Source organism: Aphelocoma coerulescens, chromosome 7 (assembly GCF_041296385.1).
Source record: "Aphelocoma coerulescens isolate FSJ_1873_10779 chromosome 7, UR_Acoe_1.0, whole genome shotgun sequence".
Classification (NCBI taxonomy): Eukaryota; Metazoa; Chordata; class Aves; order Passeriformes; family Corvidae; genus Aphelocoma; species Aphelocoma coerulescens.
The window spans coordinates 5110693-5133226 of record NC_091021.1 but is presented as its reverse complement, the minus strand read 5'-3'; the positions used below and the strand labels follow the sequence as shown (position 1 = coordinate 5133226).

The 22534-nt window shown below is 42.3% G+C and overlaps 1 protein-coding gene across 50 annotated transcripts in view; it reads right to left on the bottom strand.

Moving 5' to 3' along the window:
- MAP2 (microtubule associated protein 2) overlaps positions 1 to 22534 on the bottom strand; it is a 246983-nt gene that overhangs the window by 82522 nt on the left and 141927 nt on the right. The gene's annotated exons all lie outside the window — the stretch shown is intronic.

Sequence of the window (22534 nt, the reverse complement as noted above, 5' to 3'; positions counted from 1 at the left end):
AACCCCCTTGTTCTTTAAAACACTGCAATAATCTAACTGGAAATTAAACCTTTCTTCGTGGTACACTTAGAGATTTTCAGCTCTATAATGAAGGCTTAATGAAATAAACACTCAACAACTCAGTCCTTATTTGTACTTTTACAGTCTGTTTTTCCTCCCAAAGTAATTATAAAAGATTTGCCCCATTTATTACAAACAATTCTTCAAAAAGCTAAGAGGAACAGAGGAAAGCTTTAGTTTATGGAAGTGATTTTGAAGGCAAAAGATGATTCAGATTGCACCCAGGAAATCCAAAAGAAGAAAATTTTTTTTTGTATTTCCCTCTTACCACACTCACTTCAAACCTCAGTAAGAAGGCAACTGAAGACCCATGACAACACCACAGCTGAGCTGAAGGAGGGGCTATATAAGACAAGAGTACTCAAAATACTACTTAAGGAGAAAAATTCTTCATCAGTCAGGGAAGAAGTATACAATGTGATATAGCCATTGCAGGCTAGGGAAAACAAAGTAGAACTACTAGAAATACTCACAAAGACATGACACTAAAAGCACTGTCAATGCTGCCCACATTCCACAAGTTTGGCCAGCTAAAACCTTGGCTGGCTAATAAAAATGAACATTGAATGCTTGGTTCCCCTCCCCACTGCCATTTCCATTATAACCTTCAGTGCTTATAAACAGCTGAGAGAAGGCCATCATCTTCTTATTTATTGCACAGGTACAGAAAGTAACTACAGCATATAATACACATTACAATCTTCTAATTCTCAGCCTCACATTTTCAAACCTGTTTTGTGAAAAGTGTCAGCCAAACTGGGTATTTGCCACAGATCCTGCAAGCAGGCCACGTAGCTATGTGCTTCCTTTGCCCTCAAGTTACAGTTGATCAGCACTTGTATTTGGACAGGGGCTGGTAAAGGTAGCCCACAAAAAGGCTGGAGTGAAAATCTTAAGGGTTTGTTTTCCCCACTGACCTTGCTAAGACACATTGATTTGATGTTGCATATCTACTCTCAAGAGATTCCAGGATGGATGACAGCTCACATTAGGCAGTGAGGAATTAATTAATTATGCTAATATATCACTTGCATATTCTCCACATAGGACAGGTCTTTGTTCTTGCCAGCTGCAAGGGAGCTGCTCTTCATGCAGGTGAGGCAAACTGGACCATTCAGCAGACGTGCTACAAACTTGTCTGCTAAGCAAAAACACACAAACAAAATCTCATTTATCCAGAATAAGCACTTTAACTACACTGGTACGTCTTTGCCTTCTCTGCATACATAACTTACTGACACAACCCTTATTTCTTCTGGTTTCACCAAGATCTCATCAAGCATGACATATTTACACATGTACTTGAGTTTATTCAGTGAGCTTTTAATCATAAAAAAAAAATAAATGCTGCATCTGTAAATGTGTCTGCATATTTTGATTTTTCAAAGGTCTTACCTACCTTTGAAAACTAATTCTAGCCCTGCTACAACATGATCTTTGAAAAAACCCAGATGCTGTCTTTGGGAACGTCATCGTGTCAGCTACTACAAAGGGTAAAACATATGTTCTGGGCTAATTTCTGCAGATTTTTCCCTCTAAATACATGCAGGAGAACCGGCCTACAGTAGAATTCTGAAACACAGCTCTCTTCACCCTCTCCAAAGCCAAGAAACCAAAAGGGGATCCAGGGGTGGAGTTTCTGATCCAGCTGCCATCCTAACTTAATTCTGTTCTTCCATATGCTGAATTAAAGGAATATGGTCAATTGTTCTATAACTGAACAAGCAGCATAAAGATGATGATGCTAAAATGAAGCATGAAGGTGATAACAGGAAAGGATCTTCAAGGCCATGTGCTGCTCCAGCTTTTTTGGGTAAAAATTCTTGCTCATGTGAAAGAGGTTTCCTCCCCAAGTCAATGGCAGCAGATTACTCTTTTGCTGTGTTTTGAGCTTCACTTCCTAACATTCAGAGACACTAGGCAATCATGCCAAGCACACAGTAAAGTAAAAGCATTGCATTGTCTACCAGGGACATTGTTTATTCATGCTGAAAAAGAGCATCAGGCAGAAGAAAGTTGGTGCCCAGGTCCCTATACCCAGATTCACTTAAGTGGTTTTGATTCTCAGTTTCATGGTCAGGAAACCTTAGAGGGCCCAGGAACCCATTATAGCCAACAGGAGTCAAAGCTTTTAGCTGTGGCACAAAGCTTCAAACTGTAAATAAATAAATAGAAATAAGGAGGCAAAGCATTGGAAAACTGATCGGGAAAGAGGTTATTCACAAATTCAGCTTGTTTCTATATTTACAGCAAACTTGGCATGGATTAGCTAGTGCTAGAATTTTCTTTCCTAGGGAATACCTGTTGTACTGCAAAACCTTGGTCAGAAGTGGTAGGATTATTTCATCCCTTCATACTATTCTCTAACTAATGATGTTACAAATAAAGGACTTCTTTTAAATTAAATACACCCTTATACTTGTATGACTTAAAAATATGCTGTCCACCCACACTCAGCCACCCACTTGTATGACACATGACTGTATACCCTGGCAAATAAAATAATCTCTCCCTATCTCAAAATGAGAATACACATCTTCTGTGTTCTGAATCTAATCTTCTGTGCTCTAAATGCTCTAGACAGTAAAATCACAATATTTGGGATATAGTTTATCATGTGGTAGGTTTACCTTGCCAAATTCTTACTCAATCAACCTACAAAAGAACATAAAGCAGGCAGTCACTCTCTAGCCTGTTCAGGCAGAGAGACAAGAGGCCAGGGAGGACAGAGACAGTATTGAAGGAACTTGGAGCCACAGGAGCTGATTTTGCAGCTCTTGCTTTCAGACGAAGTTTTTCCTTCAAAAGTGCTTCAATTAAGCTCTTGGAATGTGCACTGGAAGTGAAAGAGGAGTATATATGCCCCAACCTGTACCTTAACTACAGTGGTATTAGTTTAATTTTTAACTCCTTGGGTTTTTGAACTTAGAAAATTAAGATGTCTAAAGCATGAGCAGTACCAAGTCACTGAGTCAGCCTTTCTGAAATCTTAATTGCAGGATTTGCTGTCATAGCAAAGACCTGTTCTAGAGACTCATTTCCTCCCTAAGCTCTCGTAGGTGCGTGCCTGTATGTGTAGATTCTTTCTACAGGCTGAGTTTAACCTTGTTCTGCTGCCACCCCTTTTCTTGCCACCCAGGGCTAGGGAGCTGATGAATGTGAAGTCAGTGGCACGCTCTTGGGATAAGATGAAGAGTGAATGAGTTTGTGGGAGGCACTGAACAAGCCCAGAGGCAGTGAGTAGAGAAAGGTAGGAAAGTTGCATTGGATGAAGAAACAGCGTGTCAAGAAGGGTAGGATGAGACTGATGAACACATTGACCAAGGAAAAGGTCTGGAAAAACCCCAAGCCATGGGGTGTGTTGTTTTAATACAGACAGACAGTGGGAAGGAGGAAATCTAGGTTGATCTCCAATCAATCCATCCAGTCTAGACTCCTGGTATGAGCAGCAGCCAGCATGAGCTGCTCCATGTGAAGAAGCAAGGAGCTCCACAGAGCTTAAACCAAACATTGGCATTTTCCGACGCAGTCTCTACCAAGTGACACAGTTCTGGTGATTTCCATTGGAGCCTACATGTCTATGAGGATCCACATCATCACGCTTTTTCCAATGCTTTGTACTACACACAGAAAGTATCCCAAAGGTGACTTTCTGGACAAGGAAAGTAGTCTATTTGTGTCCTTCCATGGGCTGCAGTTAGAGATTTCCACTAAAAGGTCAAGACATGAAAAGTACAACTGGTACAATAGGTCATGCAGAGCACTGATGGACACAGAATATTCACACATGTGCTCGAGGGCTTCTGATGTCTTTTTTGAAAGGTACCCAGGATCCAACCTGGATCCTGGATTCATCTTGAATTTCTCTGTACATTTTCTTTCACAAAGTCTGTCAGCAGCACTAATGCCAATGTTCGTTTAGGATGCCTGAAAACATTAATTATTAATCACAGATGAAATAAAGTAGACATGGAAAAGGTACAGAGAGCTTAACCAAGATGATAAAAGATCTGGAGAAGTTTCTGTGAAAGGAATGACTAGACATGTTAACTCTTCATCCTGGGAAAGAAGGGAATGGGATAAATATTTACAAAAATGCACACAAGTGTGCAGGGAGAAGAAAAGCAGAAAAGAGAAAACAAACAATCCTATCTCCACAAAGTGCTACAGTGCATCAAACAGAACTCACTGGTGACTGGCTCCCTGTAAATAAATACAGCAGTGATTCTTCCCACTGTACAGAATTATACTGTGCAGGTGGTGCATGATGGAATTTTAAACAGGTTCCAAAGCAAACTCTGAATTTTCCTTTCATTGTTTTCCCCATGGATTCTCAATCTGAGCCTTTTTGGGAAAAGCAATGTTTTTACCACATAAATAATATGTAGCTCTAATGTGGATTAGAGGCTTTGTTTGCTATTTTAATATTGACTTCAATTGATTTTTTTTCTTGTCATTCATTTTTAAAGGCCATTAAGTGTGATGAAATGTCATATCCCCTCTCTGAGCATCACAATGTTTAACAACTTCTAATGAAAATACACTGTATGACATAGACTATAGCACTGCAAATGAAAAGCATCTATTGATCATGCAGGCTCTTGCAAATGAACAGCTTTGTTGGTCTGATAAGTTTCTAACTGAAACACAACATTAATCCCAGACCTGTGCTCTTCCATATCCCTCTGCTGATGCAGCAAAACAGGCTCTGCAGACCACATCTTGCTACTTGCACAGAGCTGGTTCACTACATGAAGAAAGGGGGTACCCATTTTCAACTTGTTCTGTGGAATCAACATGATCACCTGATGTTAAAAATCTAGAGGCAGCACTGAGGTGTCTACAGTGATACTGAGGTAACTATAAGGTGGGGACATCACCAGGAAGATCAGCTAAGAAAAGTGCTCTGCAGTAGGAGTGCTGAAGAAGAGGAACAAAACATAAGCAACAAGGAAGACAAATGGCCCTTCTAGAAAGACCTGGTTATGTATCCAGAGCCACCAATTGCAAAGAGGTCTGATGAGATAGTGTGTGTTAATGTTTTATAGCTGAGAGGCTCAAAGCTCCAATGGTGTAAGCAAAGTCGTGTATGGTTTTTTTTCATGTAGGGCAAGCAATCTGAAACACATGTCCCACCAATGACCTCGATTCTGACCCAGAGGGACTGTCTCTGGTTGAAAAGATGATTCATTCACTCTGCTAGAAGGGCTGAATGAATAGGCAGTATTCAGACTTCAGAACACTTACCACTTGGGATTCCCTCAAAATTTAGGTCTGACATGACTGGGTCAGTAACCATGCACTTTTGTTCCTAGCTCCTTGAACAGAAATGTCTCCTTGCATTCTTCAGTGGTTCCCACAAATCAGGTCGATTTTTATGGCTTGATAATTATTACTGCCAGACTTCTGCAGGGCTTCACAATGAAAAGTAGTGTATTTCTGAAAGCGCAGGGCATAAAACTTACAGAATAGATCACTGTCTATCAAGCAGCAACAAAACTCAGTTTGAATATACACATCTGGGTAGTGCTTAACTTTATTTGTTTAGGAATGGAAAGTTTTGTTCTACTTTTGTTGATAGAGCATACTAAAAACTGCCAATAATGCAAAAAGAGCAAAACAAATAACTGTCACAAATCGGACTTTGTCTAGGTGTATCAACATCTATCACACATACAAAGCTATCTGAAATGCCATTAAGGTTGCACAGTTACCTCAGGAGTTGAGCTGTGAAAGAAAAGAGGGTTGACTGCATAATCCTAACAGCGTCTCCTTCTGTATATGTAGGCTACTGCCTAGTTCAAGAAACGTATTTTATTCTTCCCATTCCCTCTGTCTAGATTATTCCAGTACCTACTGCACCTGGTGCCCAGCCATTGCCCCGTGGGCTTCAGTCCCTCACCCAGGGTCTGTCCATGTTTACTGTCCAGTCTGCAGCTTTCACCACTGCAGACTTTGCAAGTGTTACCCTTCCCACACCAATGTCCACTTCCAGGTCCTCTCCTGCAGGTTTCATCCCAAGCAGCAGTTTCCTCATTCCCGTTCCTTTATTAACTTCCAGCTTTCCTTCCTAGACTTCTCTCCCATTCAGCTCCTCTCTACAATCTGCCTCTATTCACTGCTTTCCCATCCTCACCTTTCCCCACGCATCTTTTACCAAAACTGTCTCTTCTGCCCTTCACTCCCTGCTTCACAAGTTCTTGGCCATGTTTTCTAACTTTGGTTTCCTCTGATTTTTAAAGCACATATTTTCTTCTCCTCTTCCAGAGACCATAAGCAAAGGAGAGGGAGCTAATTCTATTTTTTTTTTCCCTACTCACAGTGATATGACATGACATATATCAGGCTGGTCAGGCTCAGGGAGCTTGGAAGCGGCAGAGGCTCTAGCCAGTTTCTCCTGACAGCAAATGTTTAAAATATATGTTATCCCCTCCTCAATATCAAGGTCCTTAAAGAACTTCACAGACAAGTTTTAACTTGAGTTAAAACAGCAAACTTGGATTCCTCAATGCAGCCCAGGAAGGCAGCTTTGCTCCAGGAAAGGGCAGCTTGGGCCAAAACAGGTACTTACGAGAGCAATATGAGCCTGACTGCCATTGAGGAGAATTGCAACCTAAGCTACAAAAGGTTTGGCAAAGTGGTAATAGAAAGAGGGTCTAAAAATGGAAAGTAGCAAGCCACCTCAGCTGGTGGCCTCACCTGCAACACCCTGATCACCAAACGTGTGAGGAGATGTGCTCAGAGACGCACGAGAAGATAGGATTGCCATATCCACAGGGATGGCAAGCCATGCACTGACTGTACTGCAGGCCAGAGTCTGACTGTCTTATTTGAAGCATAAGGTGTAAAGAGACCTGCAAAGACTTTTCTGAAGAGGCAGACAACCCTTCTTTGTATCCCCTGAAACAAAGTACAGGTTCAATTGGGGAAAAGCTAAGAACTCCCAAAAAAGGCATCTCAAAGGCTTTCCTATATACTCTTCATCAGCAGAGTGCTGCCTGCTACTCAGATCTGGGCTCTATTCCTATCCTAACTCCTGGTGCTGCTGGAACGGCTCTGGGGAGGAGTCGACTTCTGAAAGTGCAGAGGGAATGGTTTTGCACTCTCTGGGCCCCTCTTGCCAAGAGTAATGCAGGGTTCATGTCTCTTGTTGTGGATTCCATAATCTCTGGTCTTTTCCTCTGGCGCTGCCATTACAAAGTGTCTGAACCACATCTGCCATCCCCAGGCAGGTCCCGGCCATTGAAAGGGGCACACCATGCCAAGGCCTCCCCCTAATCTCTCAGCAAGCCAGTGCTGAGTAACAGGCAGCAAGATACTTGCCCCAGATCCAGTCTCAAAGGTGCAAAATGACCTGAATTTATGCAGCCTGAGCCCTGGCACAAAGTTTGTGCTGGACAGTGCCCAGGCTGTAGCACAAAGACTCATATTGAGGTTCCTAACAGCCTGTGCAACAGACACCATGCAGAACAGCAGGACACCTTGTTCTGAAGTCAAGAGACCTCCTCACCTCCAAAAATGATCAGAAGCAATAAACCACCATTGCTTTCTCTGCATCTAGACTGGTACCATCTGAAACAAAAGACCATCCCCATCCAACATTGGATACCCCTTCAAAACTGTGAGAATGCACCCTGAATAAACAGGCAGTAAATTCAGTAAGATACAAACTAACTGCACCTGTGCCAATGTGTCCCTCTTCAGTTTCACTTCTCTTATCCCCTCTCCAGGCACACAAAAACATGTGCCTCAGCATGCAGCCCATGTCCAGCCTCACACTCATCTCTGAAACACCTCTACGGCCATGAAAATGCAGACGAAGACACAGGTTCAGGGATAGAGACTTCCTGATCAATTCACAGATTGTAATAGTTCTCTCCCACCCCACACCTGATGTCTGCACTTCATTAGGCTGATGTGGCATTTGGAGGCCTTTTTAAGGGTAGAATATCGAAGTATTTTCCACCATCACGGGGTACCCTACATACACATTGTCAAAACCAAAGAAATTATGAAAACCACTTTTTTTTTTTTTTGACAGAATACTTGCATGTTATAAAAAGAATGACTTTGCTGCTGTTCTTTTAGCTGTTTCCAGTTTGAAACACTTTACATGCATGGGGCTGCAGCAGAAACTAGAATAATAAAATCCTAAAAGCTCCTTTTCCTGAAACACTGCCAGGATCAAACCCTACTGTGTGCATGCCAATTGGCGAAGATTTTCAGAGAGGATTTGCTCTGGTGCTTTGTCAGTGTTCCTCTGTGAATATTAAAAATAGTCAGGAGATTTTTCTTGAAGCAAATTTTTGCAGTCCTCAAGACATTTCAATTTTCTTCAAATTTCCAATCAGTTTAGAGGGCTTTACTTGTGAAGTGCATATTGTCAACATCAGATTAACAAAGACTACAATATCCAGTTCATTGTATCTGACATAAAGCCCATGATCAGTGAAAAAAATTTACCATTTAAAAAAGAAAGTTGATGTTTCAGACATCAACCATTCAAATGATATGCTGCTTTGAAGAATGCAGTGCACTTCACTTCATTGTACAGCTTCCAAGGACCATTGCTCATAACCACCTGCAGCTTCTGAAATGCAGGTGGTATTCTTCCCTTAGCCACAGCAAGGAACTACTAAGGCATGCTTTTAAATAGAAGGTTTCTATCAATACTAAATGAACACAAAGGTGATAGGAAGTTACTGTATAATCAGTTCTCTCCATATAGTTAATATTTCATTGCTCTCTTTGTTCCCTAGCATGAAACTCAACATGGCTCTATTTTCTTTGGCTCTTGACCTTTTACTGCTTTCTCTACTGATTTACCTGTTCAAAACCCCAGGAGGCTCTAATGTGAAAGATTTCCAAAGACAACAGGAAGATTTATGAACACTGTCCAAAGCTCTCCTTATCATGCCAGAACAATCTCCTGCAGCCAGAAAGGTACAGAAAGAGCTCACATTAGGGATGATCAGTGCAGCATTCAGAGCTGGAAACACCCAGTACATTTTCTCATTGTAAATCAAGTTTTTTTCCTCAGCAGCTAAGAGTGAGCTGTATCTTAAATTTTCCAACACCCCCACAGGATTACTGACCTGCATTACCTTGGTCACTGACTATTTACAGGACTCCAATACATGGCACTATAAAATTATTGGGTGCAATACAGCATCAAACACAACTGAACACATTTACATCACACGTGGCAAAGCACTAGATACAATCGACTTCCATGAGTTAGCATGTTTTAGTCATGTATTCAAGATCATTCATTAACAGATGAGGCATTCAAATCAGATCCTTCATGATTTCATTTTAACCCCTTCTTGTTGTTTTTCTCTGCATTTCTTCCTATATGCAGAAATACATGGTAACTCCACACAGAATTCCACAGTTTCTCAAGCATTTTCATGTGTGCTTTGATGGGGGCTCATGTTTGCAATAATGAATCAAAACATCAGTCAATAAAACTGCCTCCCCAGAAATTACAAACACGACATAACTGTGATGCTGGAATACACCTAAATGAAATAGCAACGTTAGGAGTACATTACACATTACTTTAACTGCACCCTCTTTACAGAAAGGGCAACAATAGAACCCGGTAAAAAGATGATGAATGTTTTCTGCATTTAGTAACACCTGCTTCCATTTTACTTCCATTGTCATCTCTGCACCAGAAACCCTGAAATAACCAGCATCACTGCAGTTGTAATGACTAGAACACCCACCTCAAGCACATACAGAAAAAAGCCTAATTTTGTAGGCTTTGATGCTTTTAAATTATGTTTGTTACCATGAGAACTCGATTAAAATGCCACCCACAAGCTTGGAGAAAGGGGGTAAAAACAACAACAAAACAAAACAAAAACCAAAAATCTACTTTTAATCAGTGGTAGTACACTTGCTGCATTGCAGCATTCTCACAAGCTCCCCAGCCCTCTGCAGTAAGAGGCAGCAGAGATACCCAGAGAGATATATTTTGCTGAATATTTTATTCTGGAAAAAGTTTACCTGACAGTTTGGTTGTTGTCCAGTACTTTCATACAATATTCCATTCAAGGAAGATAAAGCACACATACATGTTCTGCACCATGATACAAGGTTTGATTTGAAAGCCAGATGATTACATGTATCTTAAATGTGAGGGCAACTCTGACAGCCACCCATGACAAAAAGGCTTTTTGTTGGTATATGAGATAAATCAAAGCTATGAAACACTCTGCTTTCCCCTTCATCTTACCAATTTGTTAGCTTTATAAATTTATGCTGATTTATATATATATATACTCCCAGAAACTCAAGTGATAGCACTGTATCTTCTAGGGTTCTTGGTTTTTTGTTTGTTTTCTTTTTTTTTTTTTAATTTACAGTCTTATGTTTGGATTGATGGACATGGACGCTGCATTCCTGCAGTCTGACAAGAAGCCAGAGTTGGCACCCCAAGACTTCAGCCAAGTCAAATCAGACAATTAGACAGTGGCCGAAACAAAAGCCAGTAATAAATCACACCAAGGAGCTTGGTCAGCAGTGTATGTGTTAAATGCCACAACTGATGCAGACAGTAGGAATGGCCTGCAGGCAGTGGTGGGCAAGAATGGGGAAAGAGTTTCACACCTCTGATCAGAACAACTTACTAGCCACTTACTCAAAAGGAGTCATGTCACAAAGCTCTCTCTTAAAATACATTTATACTCCTCCACAGCAGGGAAACAATTGCTATTGTAATTAAGAGACAAGCGAGACTGTATCTCATTGAAGGTGAGAACAGAATTAATTTCCCTGTGAAAGATCAATCACCCTCTCCACAACACTGTCCATACTGGAGCATCAGGCATCCTTCAGGCTTCAAAAGCAGCAGCTCCATGAGGAAAAATCTATCAGCCAGAGAGAGATGGCATGAACATGACCTATGCCAGAAACCTTGGGTACTGCCTTCTCAAAAAGCAAATGTAAACTGAGTTGAAACAAGGGGGATAAAACAGCCTTTTGATATAGCTTCAGTGGAGCAGGCACGCTCTCCCAATTCTTCACTTGCATCTTTACACAACATTAACAGTTGGTCTCTCCATTTCAAATGTTATGTGTAACGTGTGCACTTGCAGCTGCACTTTCACCTGTCATGAGTTAAGCATCACAGATGATAAAGAGTTCCACCAGAGGAGGGAACAAATACATGCACCAGCAGCAGGGGATACCCTAAAAGATGGAGATGTCTTATCTGAATCGCACAGGCTGCATGGGGAGATTATACCCCCCTAGGCTGGGGGAGGCACAAACATCTTCCAGTGACACTAGAGGCTCTCAGCCATGCAAAAAAATATAAGTGTATTTGCTGGAACTTAGAACATGAGACGTGGAAAGTGTGATAACCCCCACTCAGCAAGATCCTAAAGGAGATTTTTTTTAGATCACTGTCAGTCATATTTTGGGGAAGAATTCTAAGGAGCATCTATCACAGGTAATTTCATTGAGGTCAAGAGAACTACCTTGATTTATCCCACCTGCAAATCTGTACCCACTGACTGCCTGGAGCTTCCATGTCAACCCCTTCCTGCTCCTGCACACGTACAGAACTGACTTTCACCAACTTCCATGGGTTGTACACCACACAGGCAAACATGAGCAAAGCTTGACCCTATATACTCAGAAGACCATGGGCATATTATACCAGAGGATGAGACATGGTGCAAAGAGATACGGGAAGAGGGCTGAGCTGGTACACACAGAACAATCAGAATGACATCAGCCATGGCTGAGCTCTGTGCAACCTGCTTTCATGCAGATGACCCACAACACAGTGTCTGTGCCAGTTGAGGCCAGCAGGACCAGCTCAGACAACTGCTTGGCTCAATAGCATAATTCTCTATTGTTTTTCCTCCTTTCCTTCTCTCTTTCTTTCTGCTAACTGCAGTGACTCTGGGATCATGCCCCCATAGAGTTACAAATAGAAGAAGAATAATGCTTATGGTCATCCAAACCTCCCACTGACAAAAAAACACTGTGTTTAAGAAAAAGCTTGACTTACCCTTCACAGGCATGGATTTACCAGGAGATTAGTAACATTAGAAACTTTAAATAAAGAGATTTCCCTCTTATTATCTATAGACTGCTAAAACCATGATTGTCTCACCTCTTCTATGGATTATTGTTAATTTATTATATTCCGGTAATTTGTCTTCTTCCATTAGGCATTACCTGCATAGAATTTGCTAAAGTTCACTAAGGGCTGAAGAATTTCATGCACCAGTGGAAGTGCCTTCAAGATCATTTCACTCAAAATGAGGTTTTCTTCCTTCTACAATTGTGGTCTAATACAGATATTCCTACAATCACAAGGATCTTTAGAAAGGCAGAGCAGTTTTATGGTTGAGGCACTGAGATCCAAGATTAGAATTAGTCCAGGCTTCTGCTGCTCACCTGGCACTATTACTTGAACTTATGAATAAACAAGCCCATGCCTCAGTTCTCCCAGCTGTAAAACAAGGACAAGGGCTGTCTCTTCCACATGGGCAAAGATGCTCTGGCTCCCAACCAAACCCTTTGGATCCAGATTTCAGAAAGTTTTGTTCAAGAAAAGACATTTGTCAGACACAGCATCTGCCTGAAGGCAGCACGACAAACTTGAAGCCACAAAAAGGAGACTCAAAAGGAAGGACTACAACACTGACAACTGACACCAGAGCCTGAGAGTTCTCCAGAGCACATGAGGGAAACAGAGGGATCTGGGGCACAAAGGCTATCCTGAGCTCTGGCTGTCAAACAGCTCCAGTCCCTGGGTGCCTCAAAGCTCAGCTCAGGACTCCGGTGCTGCTGAAAGGGACCTTGATTCCTTAAAACTCTCAATCATCAGCCAGGACTACCAAGAATAGCCAGAGTTTAAAATACGGATGTGAAGTCTCTGATGAAGGTTGCAGCCTAAAAACTACATTAAGGAGTCCCTGCTGTTGGTATTATCATAAAAACAAACAAAAATGCAGATTCTTTTTTCAACACCATAGGGCTGCTAGCCTGACAACTGGGTTGTCTCTAAACGACTTCTTTCACAGATACTCCACAGCACTTCCCACATCTTTCCTCCAGGAATCTATATAAAGCTTGCTGCATTTCTTCTGATGGATGCTCATTTCTAAAAATACTTGTATAAAGAACTGTCTTTGGTAGGAATTAAAAACATGACACAATATAGTGCCAGAATTCATTTAAGAAAACATAAATCACAAGGTATGCATCAAGTCCCTGATACCAACCTGCCTCCATATATACACAACACATCCTTCAGATTTCTCCCTGATGTTAAACCAGTATTGTAAACTGCCTGCTTGATTCTGCTGGTCACCTTAGCTGAAGATATGTGAACACACAAGCAATGCACAAATTCCCTAATTCTCTTACACTATTTGCGCTCCTGTTTCCTGTCTCTGCCTGTCTGCTGTGTCTATCCACACTTGTAATTGTCAGTCACACTGACCAATTTCTACCATGCTTGACAGAAAATTCTAAGCTCTTACCTACCACCTTAGGAAATCCACAGATGGACAAGAGATAGAGAGGATAAATGCCTCTATGAAGGAAAAAAAAACAAAGAGAAGAACTCAGACTGTATTTCCCCCTTCTGGCAGTGTCCTGGTGGTCTACTCAGTAGATGTGGAGCTCACATGGAGTGTCGCGGGTTGGGTTTGTAACCGGGCAGAAACACCAATTTAGTGTAGTGGTTTGGTCTAAAATACTCATTACTGTTTATCTTCTGTGAGATAAGAATTAGGAGAAATGCAAAGCAGGCACCAAACTTGAAAGAATATAAAGAAGTTTATTAACAGACCTAAAAGAAGGAAAAAAAAAAAAATTATACCACCTTCAGAACTCTCCTCCTCCCCCCACCTTCCTCCCTTCTCCCACTGACAATGGAAAAAGACAACCCTTAAGATGTTCAGTCTGTTTACCACTTCTATAATAACCTTGTTCAGTCCATTTAGAAAGAGAAGTCTCTTTTTGCTCGTGCTATGAAAACAGTATCACAACAAGACAGCCACCCACTTCCAAATATTGTTCAGTCCATTTAGGAAGAGGTCTCTCTGCTCGCATGTGAGTCCCTTCCCCCCACCTGCAGCTTTTCCCGCAACTGCTTTCGAGGGTCCACTCTTGAAGTCTTTTGGGGTACAATTTTAAGGTTGAGCCGTTCAGAAACGAAAAACAGAGGCCCTTCTCCTTCCCTGGGAGCAAAGGGTCTTCCTCATCTTCACCGTTAGGACTATCTCTGGGAGCATCTCTAGGAATTGAGGTTTTTCTCCTTTCCCATTTGGAGCAAAAGTCCTCATCTGGTTCATCTCTCCCTGTCCAAGCTTCTCATGAAATTACAGCTGCGTCAGCATCTGCCTATTGCTTACGAGCGGAACACTCCACCCCCCATATCTTCATGAAATTACAACGGGATACTCTGATATATCATAGCTTCACAACAGAATTTCAGCTTTAAGCATCTCCTCTCTCTCTTCCCTCAGGTTTTCAGCTCTTCACAGCAATAAAAGGGTTAATCTCACCTCGGCCTTGCAGCTGTGTGGCTTATCGCTGTTGGTCACCTGACCTCTGCCGGACAGAGGTGCTGCTTTGCTGAAATCTTGGCCGAACTGGAGAGGGAGGGGGGGTTCCGAGCCGCTCTGGCTGTCCACGGCAAGGCAGTGGGGGGGGGTTCCACAGCTGGAACAGGCCTATGGCTCCAGGTTGGCCGTGGCCCGGCCCCCGCACGGGGCCTGCAGCCACCTGTCCCAGCGCCAGAAACGAGAGAGAGCTTGGGGGGGAGTTTGTCTATTCTTAAGTGTGGATCACAGAGGCGGTCACAACTTTAAGTGGCTTAAAGAATTGTCCATATTCAAACTGGCCAGCTGATAGGTTCTATCACGTCCCAGAGGAAACTATAAGCACCCCTTAGCAAGGACATCCCTTCCGGGACTATGCTTGCTAACCTATGACATGGAGCCACAGCATATACTCTCTCTGACCGAATGAACCATCTAAGCACAGACAGGTAAAGGATGAAACAGGTGCTGGTTAACCTACAGAGAGAGACAAGTCACTGCAGAGGGGACACAGAAAGTTGATGAGAAAATGCAAAGTCAGGAAATCCCAAAGGTCCAAGGAGTAAATGGAGATCATTCAGTGAAGAATGAGTAAAAACAACGCAGGTAAGGCAAATTGGGTATGCAAGGAATAATCAAATGCTGGGAATCTGAGAGAACACTGTAGAGTGTGTGAATCTTCCACAGAGAACCAAGAAGATGAAAACACTAGTGGTACATGGTACCACAGGAAGGGAATACAGGGGCTGGAGAGTTGGGGTAGAGATTGTATGTAGAGTAGTGACAAACATCACAAGCTCTAAGTAGAGAGCCAACACTGGATGCCACCCCCCACTGACAAATAATACCCATTATTTTAATTTTAAAACAGTTCAATTGGCAATACCATTTCTAGCACTGAGCTGAACTCAAACCAAGAGAAAGTCCTGACTTCAGGAGAAACTCAAACCAAGAGAAAGTCCTGTACTTCAAAGTACAGATTGACTCTGAAAGGTCTAGATACATTTCAGACTGCAAAAGAAGGCACTTTCATGACTTTACCAAATCTTCCCCACTCAGGCCAGAAAGAAATAGGTTTTCTCACTTTTACTAGGTGGTTTCATTGATAGCTGGAAGCCAGTTATCTAAACATTCAGAACATAGGGGGAAAAAGGGGAAGCAGGGTGGTCCAATTCTGTTCTAAGACCAGCATTTACATTAGTTTTAAAAGGAGCTGAACTATTTTGTCAATTTCTGTTACTTGATACAGTGAACAATATGCAGAAATAGAGCTGCGTTATTAACTAGACTTCTGCTGTATTAGGGAAAACAACATTTCCCAATGGAAAATATATGAAAACAGCAGACGAACAAGAGGTGAAGCTGACCTCCTGTATTTTACAACTCACTATACACTGGATTTTAAATTGAAACCCCCGCCAAGTAAAATAGGATCTGATCCCTTGTAGGCTGGTTTTCTATCTACAACTTCCCAGCATGAATTATGGAGTCTCTAAGGTACTAATTACAGCGGCAAATACAGTCTCACCAGTGTGTGCTTTCCGGCTGCTTACAGCTCCATGTTTCTGTGGAGACTTGACTGTAAGCTCCTTGGGGTCTGGAACAACTCTGCTGTTTGAGCATCCAACACAACAGTGATCTAATCAGACTTGGACACCTAGTTACTAATATTATGATAGCTACAGCAATGAATCATGTAGCATTAAGAAGAACACAGCAAAAACTGTTGTACACAATATCTAGTTCCCAGGCATGCCACCATTAACCTTAGACTCAAAATCCTGTTGTGTCTAATTCTGTTTTCAGCACAGAGTGGATGTTTTTATGATTTTTAGCAGCCAAACTGATGCAAGAGTAACTGTATAAAAAAGCAAAACATTTTTTCTAGCGTCAAAGAAGTTACAACTGAAATAAGAATACCAGGGAGCTGTTACTAAGACCACGCTGCAGGAAACCCATAGAGATGCAGGTATGGGCAACAATATGAATTAGGCATTGAGACAGGACTCCTGATCAAAGTACCTTGCAATTTACCTCAGATACTCCACACAGACATGGCAAAAGGCAGAACAACCAGCAATCTTACAGTAACGTCCTGAAGTCTTCTGATGTAAAATTCAAGGATGATTTGGAAAACAACGAAGAGACAAGCCATGTGAGGATCTCACTTTTCACATCAAGACCTCACTTGAACATTCGGCTTTAATCACATGGTGTATTATACCCCCCTCCCTGTATAGTTATTCCAGCTGTCCAAAATGTCATGGCTAGAGACTGGACTGAATAATAACTTCCTGCTTCAGAAGGGACCAAAGCCTCAGAGGGATTAAAAATAAGAGAAAAAAAATTACTCATCTTAAGGATGACAGTGTCAGTATTTTTTGGCCATGATTAGGAAAAATTTTCTTTTATCAACTATGCTGTAAAAAACATTAAGATTCAAACATCTGTTTGTCTTGTGTCATTCCTCAAAACAAATGAATCTGTGCCTCTCAAACTTCTCTCATGAAGAATGCTCACAGCACTCCCATTATTCCCACTACCTCTTTCAAAAGCATGTTTACTATCACAACTGCTTAACTACACTTAAATAAGGCTTAACTCTGCATGTCAGGTTCCCTAGCACTGAATTTACAAGCTGTATTACTTAGGCACTCATGACTTGCATTACAAAGCCATTTACAGGTATTAAGTGGGGATGGGATAATTTTCCCCCCAACCACTTTGCAGGCAGCACTGACTTCCAGCCCCCCCTCAGTGAGAGACACAAGCACATCCCTGTGTGCTGTATCCTTGTCCTGACACCAGCCAGAACCAGATGCTCCACAGGAACGTTCAGGAGAACATGGCAGGAGGACTAAGGTGTTTTTCGATAACAGCAGAGTTTGCTGTGAAGATGAACAGGGGACATGTGGTCTGTCAGACCACTGGAGGAGACAGGCGATACAAGGCCTTTCTGAGCAGGCCCCTAGACCAGTCACACCTGACAGCGCAGACATCAGAACAACACAGAGCTGACCTGCAGTTCCTGTGAAAGAAGGGCTGACATGTGCACCACTTGGCACGGACTTCTGAAAACTGAAACTGTCATTTTTACAAGTGTGAGCAGTTCCTTTTTCCTATAGCTGTAAAGCTATAATCCTTAGCAAGATGATTAGTTTTCAAAAGGATGTTCACAGCAAAAATTCAACTGCCTTTAGGAGAGATGAGCTTCTATTCCATGGTGTTGAGTTTTCTTTCCCTCCACATTATCCAGGGGACAAAACTCACAGTTGTGAGAATTCAGTGTTAGCACACTGAACTGGTTCCTGAGCTACAGGTGGGATTATGTTGATCTGACTGCTGGAGATGCAGAAACAAGTGCAGTGTTCACGAAACCAAAATGCAGCTCAACAACTCACCTTCACTTGCTTAATTTTGCCCCTCTACAAAGTCACTTAAGTACTGCACGGAAATGGAAAAGTTCTGTATTGGGGTTGGCTGCTGATCCTGACAAAGGCATCAAGCATAAGATGAAACACACAGGACACTCCTGTTTTCCTTCCTTACCAATCTCTTCCTTGAAATTAAACTCTCTGCCTCATCACAACAGAGAGGAAAGGAAGGATGACATTTTCTTCTTCCTCTCCCCTCCTGGTCTCTCTGGCCTACCTCTTGCATCCAAAGAGTTAGGAAGAGGCTTACTGAAAAGCAGCAGCAAGTCAGGTAACCTCTGTCTGTCAATTTCTGCCTGAATTGCTTTGCTTCTTGGCTGTAAACAAGTTTTAAACATCTACTAGTGACTCAGTCTGCTACATAGGAGTATTACTAACGCCACCACTGTCATCACGATAATTTGATAGTGACAGAGGACATGCTGTTTCCTTCCCACTGCTTAACAATCACATCTGAATCCTTTCAAAATGTAGCAAATTCTACCTTTGATAGTTCACAAATACGAGTTAACAGAACGTTCAAAACAGCTTGTGTTCAAAATAGGTGTTTTCAAATGAACGGAGGTGCAGATAATGGCTATTAAGACAATCAGAAGAAAGGAGGGAAGTTGGTTACAAAATTCATGACAGCCCTCCTTTTGAAGGAGGAAAGAGGTAGATGGATGCTAAGTGATAAACACAAAGGAGGGAATGGCTAGTTTGGTACAAGGACCTTTTGTAAGTTTTAACTGGAAGCTAAAAGTTTCTTGCCAGTGAGATTGTAGGACAGCCTACTCATTGGTAGGAGACTATTTTTAAGAGGAAGACTGATGAAGGAGGAATGAATGCTACACTGACTGTGACAGTAAGTGTGCCAAGAGCCTCCTTCAGCCTCATGTCAGAACCACCCAGGTAGGGATGCCTTATTGCAGCCTTCCCAATGCCAAGCAGGAGGCACTCAAGCCAACTGCATGGGAAAAGAGAAGACAACGCCAATAATGCCACTAAGCTCCGCCTTGCACTCTGCCCACTTGCAAACTTTCCCTAGTGCTACGACAATCACTGCAGAAAAAAACCAACCCAAAATAAGCAAAATGAAAAAAGGAGAACATCTATAGAATTTTTGACTCTTCAGAAATCAAGCCAACATTTCATCTGCAGCTACTACAAGAAACCCTTCTAGTGAGTATCAATTCATATCCCTTTTCTAAAAACTGTTCTAATCATTCCTCACTGACATCTTTCTGTATAATGTTAACTTTCAGTCATTGATGAGGGAAATTTCTAACCCTAAAATACAAGCTGTGGCGTACTTATGCTCTGTACAAAATTCATCTAAGATGAGCCTGTATCCAAAGAGGTTCCAGCCTAATCGAACAATGTATCAATACACAGAAGTTCTCCCTGAGTACACTGCATGCTCACCTTGACCTCCTACTGCCCTCAAGGCTCTGTTTCAGATGGCTGCTGCCAAGCTGCAACCCCATCTACATGCCTCTCCTCCTGAGCATTAGTAGGTTCACAGTAGAAAAAGAAGTTCAAACAATGCTTATACTCAAAAGCTACTCAAAATTACCTGTAATCTCAATGTGACAGCCTTTGGAGGGTGTTAAGAGCTCCCCTCTCCTGCTTAGAAACAGCCCCAAATGAGCAAATGGTCCTGGTACCTTCCTGTTTTGAGGTCCTTTAAGAAAGACAGCTCACACAGAGAAAAGTTCATGTCAGGAGATGCTGAGTTTGTTCACAGTGCAGTGACCAGGAATCACAGGGCCCAGTGACCAGCATGAAGAGTCATTGCAGCTGCCCCAGAAGCATCAGAAGCAAAACCACAGTATCAGAGAATGCTGCAACTCTTCCAAAGCTAAATCGTCAGCTTCAAATGCTGCAAACGGGCTGTACTGACATCCCAGCTCAGACAGCATGAGCTTTATCACCCATTCCTGAGGCCCTCTGTGCCACCTTCCTGGTTCTGTTACTCCTCCTCCCCATCCAGCAGTCCAGCCTTCAGGGATGCTCTTACACAGGGGGCAACACATCTCCTTTTCCTGAGCCCCCACCTCCTTTATCACAACATTCCTTGTCACACACCTGTGGTACATCATTTCCACTGCTAGTTCTCACTGTTACTTTTAGTCACCCAGAGACAAAGGACAGGAGAGACAGTAATGCTCACAAGATCTTATACCTGTATTTTATCTCCTAATCACTGATGTAGCAATCCTGCAAAGAAAATGCTAGTGCTGATGTAGGACTGTTTCTCTCTCTTTTCATTTCAGACTTGCCAACTTCTTAAACTGTCTGTGGCATCTCAGCAGCATCAAGAGGCTATGGAGCACTCCATGGATATACTCTTTATTTCAAGAGCAGTAATTTAGGTCTGTCAGTTAAGGGTGGGATCTGCAAAGACAATTTAATCTTTGCACAGCAGACAACTGAGAACTTACTTTATCGCTAGTGGAATATTATCAATAGTGAAACGGCAACTGCAATAAAACTGCCTGTTACTTTAAGTCTTACAGGCTAATTTAATTCTTCATTTAGTACTTGCACTGCTGCAAGGGTATTCTGAGGCCATGGGAAAATTCCTGAAGCATGCAGGATCACTGCTTATGGTGCCCCTCCTGCCTGGCAGGAGCTTGCAGGGTGCTGGACATGCTGGCTGCCTCCAGGAGCAAATGGGAGCCTGATGGGAGCAAAGGCCAGGGCTGTGACACCCCTGCCCTTCCACAGTTTGAGGCCCAGAAAGGCGAATGGCTCCTTCCCAAACCACTGGGCTGCCTGTGCCGTGCTTTCCAAGAGGAGGAGTAGCACTGAAATTCTGTGAAACAACAAGAGGCAGCTTAACCTTACTCAGGCACACCATATGTCTCAGAGACAGGAGAGGCTGGCACATACACACTTTATGTGCCTCCACAGCTCATGTCTGGCCTGTGCTGCCATGGCTTGTGAGACAGAAAAGCTCACATATGGAAAGTCAACTGCCTTGTACTTGTGTGTCTGCTTTTTACAGCCTACAAATGCAGAGAGACAAATCTGATTCTCTATTTCAATTTCCTTCAAATTCATAAATCCAGGAGACACTGCACACAGAAGTAAACTAGGGGATGGTTGGGAAATGAATAGATTTATGGGTTTATAATAGCTCAAGTCCAAAACCAGCCTTGTACCCAATACAAACACACACAAGTGCATTATATGCATGTCCATACAAATCTGAGACCATACACTATTACCTTTTTTCATCCAGTAGTATCAGCTTGCCTTCCTTTAAACCTGTGCTTGATCCTTCCATTTTTTCATTGTTAAGTATCCTGGCAGCCTCAGAAGTATCGCACTGACTGCCAGGATATTCTAAGAGAATATGGGAGATTGACTTTGATCACTGTTCAAGCATGATCTCACAGAAGAAATGTGTCCTAAATGGCCATAATCCAGCACCTTCCTTTTTATTAGTGACAAGGCAGAGTAGGTACTTTTACTAGCTGAATAAAACTTCCATGCTCATGTATGTGTTCATGCTACTCTTCAAAGGATGCAGAGTCTGAACCTCCTCCAGCTTGTTGGGCTGAGAGGACACCCAGGGAAGGGGACCACCATCCTGTTATGCCTTACATGAGCTTCTACAGGCATCTCCTGAACAGGTGTCTGTGCTCACTGAAACCCTTGTTTTGCTTGTGTTGCAAGGCCAGAGCAAATATACCACTTCCCCCCAAAATAATGGCAGCATTTCCCCCTGCTCTGCTCAAGTTATACCTGCAGAAGCTTAGGTACTTTGCCACCTTGCTCGCAATGCATTTCTTCCTTACGCTTCAGATGTAGTTTTTCAATCAAACTCTGTTCCCATTTGCTGGAGTTCAGTATTCTGTCTTTAGCATTTTAAACTCATGCTTGTGAGAACAGCAACTATGTTCGCTTGAAAATCAAACTGAAATGAATACATGTGCATACAGATATACTGACAAAACATGTATCTGCTCATCTACATGACAGAGGCACCACAGGTTCTCTCTAACACTTTTTATTCTTCTGGGACAGGAGTCTCCTGAATGTTTTCTCTTTCCCAAAGAGGAGAAAAAGTGTATTTCTTTGATCCAACCCAATAATTTTTGTTTCTGGAGACCTGGAAGCATTGTGCTTGTGATTACCTGCCAAATCATTCTCATCTTTTCTGTGGTACGACTCAGTGCAGAGGCAGGACACGACAAACCAGAGCAGCGTGCAGGAGCACTGTCACCTCTCTCAGATGCTCTGCCTTTTTATCACCACCATCTCAGGCCCTTTCCACCCAGGGCTGTAAGCAGGTTCTTGCTAAGCCAAAAACAAGACAGCTGCTTTGACAATGAATACTGTGGCTCCCATCAGATGCAGGAGGCTTTTTTAAAAAAAAACCACTTAAAATCCTCCTATTTTTTAAAAGTAGGAGTATTGCAAAACCAGGAAGTAGCCCCAGAAAAATTAAGTGTTCCAGGAGCTAGAGAAGTTTTC